At 41.3% G+C, this 15274-nt stretch overlaps 1 long non-coding RNA gene across 2 annotated transcripts; it reads right to left on the reverse strand.

Annotated features, from left to right (window-relative positions):
• Positions 1 to 5741: 5741 nt before the first annotated feature.
• LOC126991659 (uncharacterized) lies at positions 5742 to 14646 on the reverse strand. Of its 2 annotated transcripts, none has more exons than XR_007745735.1 (6): positions 14548 to 14646; positions 11367 to 11467; positions 10469 to 10589; positions 9360 to 9523; positions 8377 to 8519; positions 5742 to 5838 (listed from the first exon to the last, which is right to left on the reverse strand). It is a non-coding gene; the product is annotated as an uncharacterized LOC126991659 (long non-coding RNA). The 2 variants fall into 2 exon arrangements; XR_007745734.1 differs by having other exon boundaries at positions 9316 to 9523.
• Between the last annotated feature and the right edge of the window lie 628 nt (positions 14647 to 15274).

The following is a 15274-nucleotide window of genomic DNA, read 5'->3' on the forward strand; positions in this document are numbered from 1 at the left end:
TAATTTCTTTACTCCTAATGTTATACACTTTTTAAATGATCATCTGTTTTGTAAATCAAGACAAATATGTTATAGATGTACAGTCGCGATATGAAGTGATGTTGCTCTCGAATGTTTCCATGGACATTTGAAGGTAACGAAGTGATGTGTATTTATTGTTTATGTTATAATGTTCCCCTTAATGATAATATGTTGACAAAGCACAAGTAAAATAACAAAAGCAGTACCTGATTTACAATTATACATTCATTTGTTTTAAAATGTAACTCAGTAGTGTCATGTGTTGTTCTTCAGTACTGAAGACAACCTCAAAATGATTTAGAAGCCTCACATCGTGTGCTTATTCTTTATAAAACACTTAGTTATACGGCGTTAATATGTTATTGCAAAAAAAAATAAAAATATATATATATATATATATATATATATATATATATATATATATATATATATATATATATATATATATATATATATATATATATATATATATATATATATATATATATACATACATACATGTGTGTGTGTGTGTGTGTGTGGCACTATGTGCCTGATGAACGAGCTCTACAACCCACTTCAGGCCAGTGAAATTTCTTGGCTGACTCGGTAAGGAGTGGCCTCCCGGTCACGCTGGTCACAGGTTTGAATCCCAAAGCAGCCGGTGACATCACTTCATATCGCGACTGTACATGCCAGCCATGATATAACTTTCTTCATCAATAAAACCTACAATTATATTATTATTATTATTACTATTATTATTATTATTATTATGATGATGATTATTATAAATTCCAATAAGTTGTGTGGCACTAGGTCACTTCACTTTTGTCGGTGCTAACACACTCCATTACAAGTGTACTGAGTGCCCTACCCAATGGTTTGTTATCCCATTATGAAAGTAAACACTATATGTTTCATACTTTGGCACAAAACAATAATTCCTGCATTCCTTGGCTGTAGACATGAAGCTGTACATTACACTGGCATGTGTTAAGCTATTACTGGCTTGACTTGAGGAAGAACAAATGTTACAGTTTACAAAGTCACCAGGTGTGCATAGTTTTCTTGGTCACCAACCAACTAGAGCAATTGTTTTGTTTCTAAACTGTGCAAGACAACAATGCTATGTCTGATTTTTGTTGTGGTTGTCAGCCATTATAAGCAGACTGAAATAAATGCATACAAAACATCATTACTACTGTGGTTTGCATTTCCAATATTAATCAGGTAACACTTTCAAAATATCACAGCCATCAGTACTTAGAGCATGTTACAGGCAGGAGGTGACATTTACTTTGTTTTGGGCAGGCAAGACAGGCAGCCAGTGTTGTTTTGGCATAAACACATGGTAGTGAGGGCATTAAAATACTCATTACTTAGGCAGCAGTGTTTCATCACTGCCTGCCACTCACTGACGTCCCAAACCTTACATGGGCCCAGGAACCAAAGCTGGCTGTGGCTTCAAGCTTTGCACAGACTTAACCAATCCTTAGATTCAGAGATCAGTGTTCTGGAACACTGAATCATACCTGCCAGCAGCTGTTAACCCTTTCATTGCTAATCCTCGCAGCGAGACTATCCCCAGGCGCACCAAGCAGCCCAGCTGAGGGAGGGGGGTCTCTTTTAACCTCTGCATCTCAAAAACTATTCATCACAGCTAAAAAAAATAAAAAAACATTGGAAAGAGGAGGCCAAGATCTATAATGTTCGGTTATGTAAGCCTCTCTTGCAAACGTACAGGCACGTTCAGCAAGTGACGCTAGTGCTCGCCCTTTTAACCTCTGTATCTGAAAAACTATTCACAGCTAAAAAACAAACCACCATTGGAAAGAGGAGGCTAAGATCTATAAGATTCGGTTATGTAAGCCTCTCCCTCAAAAGTACAGGCACGTTCATGGGGTGTTGCCTGTGAAGACGTACATTTGTCCGTGTGCGACAGTCAGCCATATTGAGGTAACTACTGAGTAGATCTCTTGAGGAGATGCTGGCAGGGTAGTATTGCCAATTGCAAAATTTACCACTATTTGGTCAAAAAATCAGTCAGTTGATAGGTGAAACTATGCAAAAATGGCGCTATATTGAACAACTACATCCACCAGTTACTCGTCCGTAGATTTTCTGCGCTATTCCGCTTTAGGCTGATATGATTTTCCACCAAATTTAGTGGAAAACCCACTGAATTGGGAATGCTGTGGAGTGAGAAATAGTGTTAGAACACTCACACGCGGGAAATTTGAGTGCGACTGGTGATCACAGGGCAAGGGTTTAGCACTACCGGTGTTACGTTAACCACGTGCTGCAAGGATTAGCACACCGGCAAGTTACGCTGGTCCACGCTGCGCGATTTAGCACCACCGGCAAGTTACGCTGGTCCACGCTGCAAAGGATTTAGCACCACCGGCAAAGTTACGCTTTGGTCCTCGCTGCAAAGGGATTTAGCACCACCGGCAAGTTACGCTGGTCCACGCTGCAAGGGATTTAGCACCACCGGGTGTTACGCTTAGTCCTCGCCAAGGCGATTTAGCACCACCGGCAAGTTACGCTAGTCCACGCTGCAAGGATTTAGCACCACCGGCAGTTACGCTGGTCCACGCTGCAAGGATTTAGCACCACCGTGGGCAAGTTACGCTAGTCCTCGCCGTGCGATTTAGCACCACCGGTGTTACGCTGGTCCACGCTGCATGATTTCTAGCACCACCGGCAAAGTTACGCTGGTCCACTGTAATGCCGTAAAGGATTTAGCATCAAAAGGGTTAACACACAGGTCCAGCTGGGGTAGGGCTGGGCTGGGCAGGTACCAGCACAGGACAGGTCCTAAGAGTACTGACTTGCACAACAGCACCAGACTGATGAGCAGACTGGTGCCCTGACTGGTGTGCTCGATTGGCACAGCACTGCCACAATACCAGTACCTGGTGCTCTGCCTTACTGCCAACAGGATTCTGTTGGACTGGGCTTTAATTCAGCCCAACACACAAATATAATAATAATAATAATAATAATAATAACACACACACACACACACACATACATACCTGCTTCCCTCCTTCTGTGGCAGTGAGTGGCTCTGTGGTGGTGGTGGTGGTGGTGGTTCCACATCTGCTGATCCTGCAAATAATGGTTCATAAATATACACTTGGAGACAGGCTGGAAAAAAACACGGTAAAAAAAAAATATATTTTATTTATTTACTTTTTTAATATATATATATATATATATATATATATATATATATATATATATATGCTGGTAGGACACCTATGGGTCTGATGGTTGAGCCCATCATGGCGCAGGTAATATATATATATATATATATATATATTGCCCATGCTCTCTCTGGAGCTCATTCAGATTTCATTTATGCTGTAAACAGTGTTTTTCTGTTTGCTGATGGGTGGTCTTAGACAGCATGTGGAGTAGTCTGCCTATATATATATATATATATATATATATATATATATATATATATATATATATATATATATATATATATATATATATATATATATATATATATATATATATATATATATATATATATATATATATATATATATATATATATATATATATATTACATGTGGCCTATTGCGCGCTGCAGGATAATCTATGGTCTGATGGTTGGCCTGGGAGCGCTGGTGCAGGATAATTCCCTATGGGGTCTGATGGTTGGCCTGTTTCATCATGGCGCAGGTAATTGTTTATAATTGGCGCCATTATTACTGGCTCATGCCCCTGGAGCTCATTCATGGATTTCATCATGGCCAGGCTTTTTCTAGCGCCTGCTGATGGGTGGTCTCTTGCACACATGTATATCTTTGGCCCATGTGTAACTGTATATATATATATATATATAGGCTTTTCAGAGCCTGCTGAGGGTGGTCTTCAGGACAGCATATATATATATATATATATATATATATATATATATATATATATATATATATATATATATATATATATATATATATATATATATATATAGTATATATATACAGTAAAACCCTGATTATCCGAAATGGAATGGGGAAGCCTCTTTTCGGATAATAAGCGATTTTCGGATAATCCAGATTATTATGGCCGCTATTTCGAATTTGCCGCCAGTTTGATCGTTTCGGCATTGTGTCTTGCTTTCTTCGTTTGGATGCGAATATCACTTTGATCTTGCACACCTTGGTTCTTATTTTCTCATTAGAACACATGTAAGCAGTATGGACGGGACTATTAGCCAGATGGATGAGGATGCTGTCGCTGCTGCTGACTGCCGATGTAAACAATGAAACCAACAAACACACGCTACGCTAAACAAAGTAGTACGCTTAAAACATGGATGTAAATGTGTTTTATTGTATGTTTGTCTGTGTGTCTCCTTGTCTGGACCAGTGTATGTTGATACTTAGAGCGTTGCAGATCTGAATTGTGAATGTTGTAGAGTGCGATTGTGAATGGTTGTAAGCTTGCAAGTGTGACCTTGATGCATCGTGCAGGTGGAGACAGTATGATGACTCATATTATCGCGCAACTCGTATGTTGGAAGGGAATGTGGCATGAGTGGAGAGGAGTCGTGTTTGTGGTTGTTGTCTTGAGAGCCGGTGTGAGAGTAGTCGCAGTAGTTTGTTTGTTCAGCTGCACCTACGTGTCCTTTAAGCTGGGCGAAGGTGCGTGACGTGGAAGTTGTTGAGTCAAGGTTTGTTTTTGTTCAATACATTGATCTATTCGTTACAAGCCATTTCCGGCAATACGTATTAGAAAGCATATTCATTTTAACTGTTCTTATCAATTTTAAATGTTATAATATAGTACATATGTAGTTACTTTTATTTATTTTTGATGTTTTATAACGTTTTAGTATAGAATTTAATTGCATTATCCAGATCACTCGGATAATCCGGTTTTTCGATATATATATATATATATATATATATATATATATATATATATATATATATATATATATATATATATATATATATATATATATATATATATATATATATATATATATATATATATATATGTACATAAGCATAGGCTGGGGGATGAGTACCTGGATTTGAAAAAGGCATTCGACAAAGTACCGCACAGAAGATTAATTTGGAAGATTAAAAATAGGGGTGGAGGGTGATGGACTGATCAAGTGGCTGGAGGACTTCCTAACTAACAGGGAAATGAGGACAATAATCAAGGACAAGGCTTCCAACTGGTGCCCAGTGAGGAGTGGGGTCCCACAAGGTTCGGCGCTGGCGCCAATAATGTTTGCTGTTTATATAAATGATATGGTGGACGGAGTGACCAGCCATGTGAGTTTGTTTGCAGATGATGCAAAGCTATTGAGACGAGTCAATGATGTGAAGGACTGTGAGGCATTGCAGAGGGACCTGGACAAAATATGGGAGTGGAGTGGTACATGGCAGATGGAGTTCAACCTTGGGAAATGTAAAAAAAATAGAGTTTGGGAGGAGCAGTAGATGTGAATATGATTATAAGATGGGAAGTGAGATAATATGCAGAGGAGTGGAAGAAAAAGATTTGGGAGTGACTGTCTCAGAGAACATGTCACCGGACAAACACATCAACAGGATAACGGGACAAACTATGAACTTGCTGAGGAACATAAGGACGGCATTTGTGTATTTGGACGAGGAGATGATGAAGAAAATAATAGTTACAATGATAAGGCCAAGGTTGGAGTATGCAGCAGTGGTCTGGTCTCCTCATAAAAAGAAGAACATAAGAAAGCTGGAAAGAGTACAGAGAATGGCAACTAAGATGGTACCGGAACTTAGGGATCGGACTTACGAGGAGAGACTCAATAGCATGGGGCTCACAACCCTGGAGAGAAGAAGAGAAAGAGGAGACCTGATAGTGGTGTACAGGGTGGCGAGCAGGTGGAGAATCTGGAGTGTGTAGAGTGAGAGAGAAACGAGAGGACATGGAAAGAAGTTGAGGGCAACCACGTGTAGGCAAGATGTGAAAAAGTTTAGCTTCCCAAACAGAAGCATAGAGTTGTGGAATGGACTGGAGGAGGAGGTGGTTTGTGAAAGAAACATTCATGATTTTAAGAAAAAGTTGGATAAGAGAGGATATGGAGACGGGACAGCGTGAGCGCAGCTCTTTTCCCGTATGGCACAACTAGGTGAATACACACACACACACACACACACACACACACACACACACACACACACACACTGCATGAGGCAATGGGACAAGCCATACAGTCAGCGACAATTAGAGGAGTTCTGTCCCCCCAAAATTGCCAGTGATCGCTAGCTACTTTAACTAAAACAGAGTCAAGGCCTGTTGATGCTATGAAGACTCGCACACTTTAAAATCTCTCGTGATAAGTCATGATGCACTGTGCCTATAGTCAACAAGACATTGATCCCAAGTGTTTATGCTAACATATTTCAGGTGAAGTGGTGAGAAACACTCTACCATTCAGTTATTACAAGCTAAATACTCGCACCCAAGCTTACACCATTCTCGCATTTTTGTCTAATCTCCTGCCGCATGTATAGCTTGAACCATTTTTCCAATAGATTCCACGAAGACTTACTTATGTTCAATCTGGAAAGTACCGAACAGAATCTAGTCGGTAGAACTCGTGGTAATGAGATATTCAAAAGGCCGAAACCCGCACAGTACCAAAAGGAGCCGCTGAGGGGCCGAACTCACTCTCACCAAGACTTCATACCTGTCAAGTCTTACGTTTTTTGCGTAAGTCTTACGTAATTTCGGCGATTTTCAAGTTTTACGGCGTAAGTTGAAAATCTTACATTTTTTTCTCCGCTGGCAATGTTTTTTTTTTAACCCTCTCGCACACGATGACGCGTTTCGCATCATCAAAGGTAAAAGGTCCTGGCGCACGATGATGCGAAACACGTCATAGAAGTAAAAAAATTGATTAAAAATTAAGTTTTCAGTGGAAGTGCGTCAAATTTGGAGCGTCATTTGTCGGGATAAGTTTCTTAATGATAACATATGGCAACCTTTCTAAAGAGCGTAAATGGAGGAGCATGGAGCGATTTTTAGTTGTTAGGCTACTCTGATGGGAGAGGAAAAAATACAGTTTTGTTGCAGTAATTCAGGAACTAATAGGCGAATGAAGATTTTGAGGATACCATAAGAATCCTCACTTTATTCCGCTTCGAAACATATAATCGGGTGAAAAGTTACCACAAAAATTAGAGATAGCAAGTGGGGAAGAGTTGGTACTTAGGATTTATTGTCTACAATACTCTATACGGAGACTTGAAACGAGCTTCTATTGTTTATATATATTTTTTCCTCTATTTTTATTTGCGCATGTTCTAGTACAAGTCTTTATGAAGCCATTGATACCAAATTTATTGGGGTACGACATATCTGTGATGGTAAAATACATACTGAAAGGTAAGAGTTTCGCGGCGGCAAAAAAAGGCTGGTCGGGCCTGAGAGATGCATGGTGAGTGGAAGAGAAACTTACTGGAAACTCACTGTGCGCGAGAGGGTTAACATGTTTGTTTTAAACAATTTTAAATATATCGTACGCGCCATATTTAAATCCATGTGAGCATGCTGAGTAACGGTTACTATTACGATTAGTGTGTGTGTGTGGGGGGGGTATCTCGTGCACCCTGCTTGAGTCCGTCGGAAGTCTTTTCAACACAAACTTATGGTCTCTAACGCAAAATCTTATGGCAAGACACCACAGTAGCTTGACAGGTATGAGACTTAGTAACACAAAGGGCTGTAGCTGTCTAGGACACTGGGGAGAAAGAAACAGTGGAACACCTAATTGTAGAATGTAGCAACTACGAGAGGCAGAGAGGGGAGTTAGTACCAGAAGAAGTGATGGCCGTGATGAGCCGATGAAAAGCGATACAGGTCAAAAGATGAAGGTTTGTTTTGGTTTGGAATGCCAAGTGGTATAAATCTTCCTCCAAGGTATAAATACATAATGAACAAGTAAAGTCTGTGTTCATGATTTATTAATTGCTTTAGTGTATCAAGTGCCTAAAATTGAGAGTAAAGAAGTTTTTGTAGACCTAAAAACAACGAACAACAGGTCGTAGATTCAGGCTGCTTTGCAACCTAAGTTTTATAATTTCATTTATCATAACACTGCAACTCTGTCAAAGATTACTGAAGAAAATGTTCTTAATATTCATAACAATGTCACTCACCCTCTGGTTTATAGCCTTTGACTCTTTCCAGCAGGGCCTGTTTCTTGGCTTAATAATAATAATAATAATAATAATAATAATAATAATAATGATAATAATAATAATAATAACTACAATAATAATAATAATAATAATAATAATAATAATAATAATAATAATAATGATAATAATAATAACAATATTAATAATCAAGCAGTCCTACCTTAAGATGAAGCAGCTGTTGGGTGTGAGTGGCAAAGTCTGGGCAGGAGTGAAGCAGATGGTGTCTGGCTCCTGAGGTACAGCTGTGAGTGGCTGGAGCAGTGAGTGTGGCAGCCACCCTCCACAGCCTGGGTCACCACACACCTGCAGGCCATGACAGGGGTTACCAGGAGGCATATTCCCCAAGTCTGTACTCTTGAGCAGGGCAGGATAGGTGAGGTTAGGTTAGGAAAGTTAGGCAAGGTTTGCTTGGAGTTACTTAAGGTAATTTTGGGAGGGGAATCACAATGAGAGTATTTTCCAGAACAGCCTGTGGTTAGCTGCTGTTACAGCCGAGCGTCTTCACTCAGGGACCACACACCCGCAGAGACTTCAGGAACATGCGACCAGGAGTGCTCAACTAGCAGGGGGCAAAACAGATGACCATTCTCTTCCTCTCAATCTTTATTTGAATATTCTCCTTCCTTCCTTTCTCTCTCTCTGTCTCCATCTTTATTTGTATTTTCTACCTCCTCCTCCTCCTCATCCTTTATTTATTTTCCTCTTGTTCCTAATCTTTTCTTTATATATATCTCTTTCCTTCCTTCTTTCCTTTCTCTCTCTCTGTCTCCATCTTGGTATTTGCACATTCTCCTTCCTCTATTTTCCTTTCATTTCCAGTTTTTTCTTTATACTTCTTTCCTTCCCTTCTCTTCCTTTCTCTCTCACCCCATCCTTATCCATATTCTCCTTCCCTCCCTTCTCTAACTGACATTCCTTTTCCTTCTCTTCCTCTAAGTTCTGTCACTCTACACTTTCCCTGCTCTTAACATAGGCTGAAAAAAAGAAAGTTAACCCTTCCCTAAACTGCACCAGACACCTTAAGTTGACAGACATTCCAAACTGCATATCAAAAGTTCACTCGTTGGCAGCAGGGTAAAATAAACTGATGTAGCCTTACCTTGCTACATCATCATCCTTCTCTCTCAGCCCATCATACCCTACCATGAGATCCATCCATCAGGCTGAAGCAGTCATGGAGGGCATTACTTTGTCACCACCAACTTGTGGCACTGGCCAGCCAGCCAGCCAGCCAAGCAGTTCTGTGCAAGGCTGGACCCCATCATGACCAGGCAGTCTTGCAGGGCGGACTACTGGCTTGACGGGTCCTGTGGAAGGGAGGGTTTGGGGGTCACTCTTGCCTTGGAAAAATAAAGAATTAAATGTTCTTAGGTCAATATTGTTATACATAATGATATCCCATTACAACTGTTTCCCAAGGCCACATAAAAGATTATCCAGGATTTCATAGGTGATTTTCCCTTTCAAGATGCAGAAGCCATGTCAAACTATAACCAGCATCACAAAACAGTCCGTGAAAAGTCAGCAACTTATACGAGAGAGTTTCAGCCTCTATTATGACTGTTTCCCAAGGCCACAGTGAAGATTAACATTGCTTCCATGGGTGATTTTCCCATTCAAGGTGCAGAGGGCATGTTAAAACTATTACCAGCATCCCGAAACACCCCATGGACACTAACAAGTACTAGAGAGGCTTTTCAAATAGGTGAACTGAGGTGCCCAGACATTTAGTACAGACCTTTGTCCCTGTGATAAAATAATTTGTTGGGAGTAAAATTTAACATAAAAATTCAAAACCTTGCAAAAAATATATATATATATATATATATATATATATATATATATATATATATATATATAGATATATATATATATATATATATATATATATATATATATATATATATATATATATATATATATATATATATATATACACCTTTATGCCTTGTGTGAGGGGCAGTACACACACACAAACACACACACACACACACACTTAGGAACTTATGTAAGCCCTGTTTCACTCAACCTCAGACACCCCCAAGCCTAGATATATCTTCCCCAAGCCCTGTTTCACTCCCCCAGCTCCTCTCTAAGCCCTGTTTCACTGTACCTCAGATACCTCAAGCCCTGTTTAACTCCCCCAGCTCCTCTCTAAGCCCTATTTCACTGTACCTCAGATACCCCAAGCCCTGATTCACTCCCCAAAGCCCTCCCTGTTTCAGTCACTCTGGGTAGCGTCATCTACTCACTTGGTGCCTCCGAGCAGGTGTTCATGGTGACGACAGCAGCACTCACACACTCAATGAAGAACACCTGTGAGTTCTGGTCCCCTGTTTCTGCTTGTCCATCTCCTGAGAGCCCTGCACCATCCTGGAAGGGGTAAAGGGGGTGGTAACTGACTGATGGTGAGAATTATTAGGGTATAAGTAATGGTGAAGGAGGACCAGATTCTTAAACATTTTGACGCACACACACACACACACACACACACACACACACACACACACACACACACACAATGACAAGGCTTTCATAGGAGTTGTGATTATTTCCAAGGGTAGTTTCTTAGCCCGGTAGCAGCGACGGGCCAAATGTGTGGCTTTACCGTGTGTAGCAGCGATGGGCCAAATTTTTGCCATAATATAAACCCCCAAACTTAGATGATGCATAAACTGATCACAAATGCGTTGATAAATATTATGAAATGGTTTGTGTGATGATGATTTTTTCTCATTTTTCTCGCTTAGAGTGGCATTTAAGATCCACACAGCAGAGCTTTTTCCACTGGGCTATCAGAATGGTGAGTCTGCATGTGTGTGTGTGTATTTACCTAGTTGTAATTTTACAGGCCTGGGCTTACGCTGGTGTGGTCCCGTCTCCGTACCTATAATTATCCAACTTTTCCTTGAAGCTCTGCACTATTTTTCACTTAGTCTGTTCCAAACCTCTATATTTCTTTGTGTGTGTGTGTGTGTGTGTGTTTCTATGCTAATTCATGTTCATCAGTAAGAGCATGGCACTTCAGCAATTATATCTTTTTTTAGGACAAATTTTGACTAATATTATCCTTTTTGGTAGTCTGAATTTTTGGCCTAAGGAAAAGAAAATAGCTGAACAGAGAATTGAAGCAAGCACTCCACCCCTTACCATGGTCCCCCTCATCCAGTGTGCTGTACTCCTCGCCCTCGGCCTTGCCCAGCGCCCATGGACACCTCCTCATGGCCGCCAGGGTCCACAAAGTCCAGCATCTGTGTGGCAAAGTCCAATTAGTATATCTGTGGGAGATTTAGCACCGGAGAGTACATCACCTTACCCTAGTGTTGGGTTTGCTAAGTATTATAAGGATTCTTAACTAACTCCAGCCATATATTTAAACTAACACAGCCATATATTTAAACTAACACAGCCATATATTTAAACTAACACAGCCATATATTTAAACTAACACAGCCATATATTTAAACTAACACAGCCATATATTTTAACTAACCCAGCCATATATTTAAACTAACACAGCCATATATTTAAACTAACACAGCCATATATTTAAACTAACACAGCCATATATTTAAACTAACACAGCCATATATTTAAAACTATATTTTAACTAACCCAGCCATATATTTAAACTAACACAGCCATATATTTACAACCCTAGTCATATATGTATATTTTAACTAACCCAGCCATATATTTAAACTAACACAGCCATATATTTAAACTAACACAGCCATATATTTAAACTAACACAGCCATATATTTTCAACCCTAGTCATATATGTATATTTTAACTAACCCAGCCATATATTTAAACTAACACAGCCATATATTTAAACTAACACAGCCATATATTTTCAGCCCTAGTCATATATGTATATTTTAACTAACCCAGCCATATATTCTTTTAAGCCTAGCCATATATATTATAACTAACTCCTGACCAGCGACTCCCCAGGTTCCCACACACACATTTGTGGCTATTTTTTCAGTTGTTTGGTTCACACCACTATTTGCTATAAGTTTCCAGGAGCAATGAAGGAGTCCTTGCCGTGTAAGCCGTGAGCCATTGAGGCCGTGACATCCAAACCAGTAACCGGACACACTGTTGGCGCCCCAAAGAACACGCCTTACTATATGCTACCATCTCGACACACCATTAAGCTAGTTGTCACACACAGCCTAAGTGTCTTGTGGCAGTAATGTTAGGTAAGGTTACTGTAGTGTGCGTTAGGTTAGTTGAGTTAATATTGTTCCTTCAGCCTCAGTGTCTTGTGGCAGTAATGTTAGGTAAGGTTACTGTAGTGTGCGTTAGGTTAGTTAATATTGTTCCTTCAGCCGCAGTGTCTTGTGGCAGTAATGTTAGGTAAGGTTACTGTAGTGTGCGTTAGGTTAGTTAATATTGTTCCTTCAGCCTCAGTGTCTTGTGGCAGTAATGTTAGGTAAGGTTACTGTAGGCCAGGTTAGGAGGTTATGTAACGTTCGGTTGGAGTATGTAGTTTAAATACGCTCCCCCACCCAAAACGCTCGATTGCATGGCCGTCTCTTCGACCTATGGGACAGATACGAGGATGGCGACCTGTGCACTGAAGCATTTCTAAGAGCTTGAGCAATAATAGTTGGGCTTGGACCTAACCCAACGTCCGCGGCAATGAATGATTCGTAACTGAGACTAGAAGAGGTGGCATGCAGGAGCGGCATGTTTTTTAACACTTTCAGATTTTTTACCTGTGCACTGTTTATTATTACCAATATAGTATACATACCTCTTATGGAAGCTTTTAGTACGTATATATTCAATTCCCTTTTTGAGCCATTATATGGCCTTTAATTTTGTTTGTATTGATAATATTTGTCACTCAACATACGTATAATATCAAAGCAATAAAATTAAATAAATCTTTTCTCATTTTATGGGCAAATAAAAAATATACGAAAAAAATGCAACCTACCATGACCCCTTTCTCTAACAAAGGACATCACTGTATACGGGTTAAAGGATGCAGGAGATGTTTTTTGTTAACATTTTTAGAATTTTAATAGGTTTTCTTGATGAGTAGCAGAACCTCTCCTTTCAAGTGGCGAAACAACTAGCACACGAAATCACGGAGGTGCGAACACCCACAGGTGGCGAACCGGAAAGTGTCAAAACCTCTGCAACCCGAGTGTCCCTATCTTTTCTAATATATCCTTGTTGGGTGCAGTAAACCACGTGAGTTAACACAGGTTCACCTCACTGCTGAACCAAACTATTTTTTTCTGAGGGTTTGGTGTGTCTTGAAACTGCCACAGTCACCTCTAACACTTGCCTGCTGCATCTTGACAGGCTTGGGATGACCACCATGCAGGCACCCCCAAGAAAGCCTACCACCGCTAGAGACCACAACATAAAAATTAAATAAATAAATAAATGAATCTAATGGGGCCTCACCTACAGGGAGGTTTCCACCCTTGCCTCTCCTTAGGGTCAATATAATACAGGGGAATACACACAAAACTCCTCCCTGGCATGGGGCACACCAGGGAGGAAAAGTATAGAATAACACCCAGAGAGCCAACACCCCAGCATGTGTCCCGCTCTCCACACACACACACACCCCTGTCCCTGCTCCTGCCCCTGCGGTATCATCCCTGACTCTGCCCCTGCCCCTGCATGCTTGGCTCAACACACACACACGTCACCCCTGCCATCCCTCTGCCCACAGCCCCTGCCTTGACCCCTGCCAGAGTGTCCTCCCCTGAACGCCTGCCTCCTCACCTCAGGACACACACACACACACACACACACACACACACACACGTCACCGCTGCCATCCCTCTGCCCACAGCCCCTGCCTTGACCCCTGCCAGAGTGTCCTCCCCTGAACGCCTGCCTCCTCACCTCAGGACACACACATACACACCCTTGGGTCGCCTCTCTGGCAGGCTTGTCACGACACCGCCACCCGAGGCTGTCAACCTTATTTTCCACAACTATCACCTCCTCCACGCCTTCATTAACATAGGTAACCTTCAAGAGAGCAATCAAGACACTAGTAGCCGACGCAGCCAGCTTCATCCATCACAAATTATATTTTTTCATATTTTTCCATGTTTAACGCCTTATTTCACCGTCCAGACGATTCCTTAACCTTGAACAAGACGTCACCTCCTTTGCTTCCCTCCCTGGCACTGTAGATTAGGAAATAATAATAATGATAAAATAACTATTCTTATCGCCATCACGCGCCCTGCCCGCCGCCACCCTGCCATGTTTTCTGCTATTTATCACTTGTCTCGCCTTGATTTACTCTCCTCGCCCGCCCTAATCCCTGATAACACGACTACCTACCTTGCTTCCATCCATGGCCGTCTGTGTCGTCCTGGATTACAAGAAAATTGGCCGACACGCGGAACGCCGTCCACCTCGGATCAGCTGACCGGGAGGAAGGAGGAGGAGGAGGAGATCTTGATCTTGATCTTGATGTCACAGGTGGCTCGGGATTTCTCCCAGCCAGGCCTTTATATCGGCAGCTCCTGTGAAAAGAAAACAAAACATGCGGGAAGTCAATGTTCTCGGGGCAAGATATCATTCCCTACATCTTTCACGCCACATGCCCTCCAAGAACTCTTTCACTGCCTCAATCACTCGTCCACTCGTCTCTCCACTGAGCCCCAGCAGCAGCACCATCCACTCCCTTCCAGTCCTCCCGTTTACATCACGTCCCATCTCGCTCAAAAACACATGCATCATCTTCGTTCTCTCCCTGTCATACTTCTTGCATTCCAGCACTACATGCTGCACAGTCTCGTCCACACCCCTGTCACACATCTGGCACACTTTGCTGCGGGACTCAGACCATCTATAGTTCCCTGCATTCACATCCAGACACTGCGCTCTAGCACGGAAAAGAAGATCACCTCCCAGGCTTCCCTCATACCACACCTCACACTTTGGGGCCTCTTTCTCCCTATACCAGTCGAGAGTTTCCTTTCTTTCCATCTCATTCTTCCACTTGCTCAATCCCTCATCTTTAACTGCCATATCTATCACATTCTTCCACTTTCTTACATCCCAC

This window comes from Eriocheir sinensis, unplaced genomic scaffold (genome assembly GCF_024679095.1).
Source record: "Eriocheir sinensis breed Jianghai 21 unplaced genomic scaffold, ASM2467909v1 Scaffold316, whole genome shotgun sequence".
Classification (NCBI taxonomy): Eukaryota; Metazoa; Arthropoda; class Malacostraca; order Decapoda; family Varunidae; genus Eriocheir; species Eriocheir sinensis.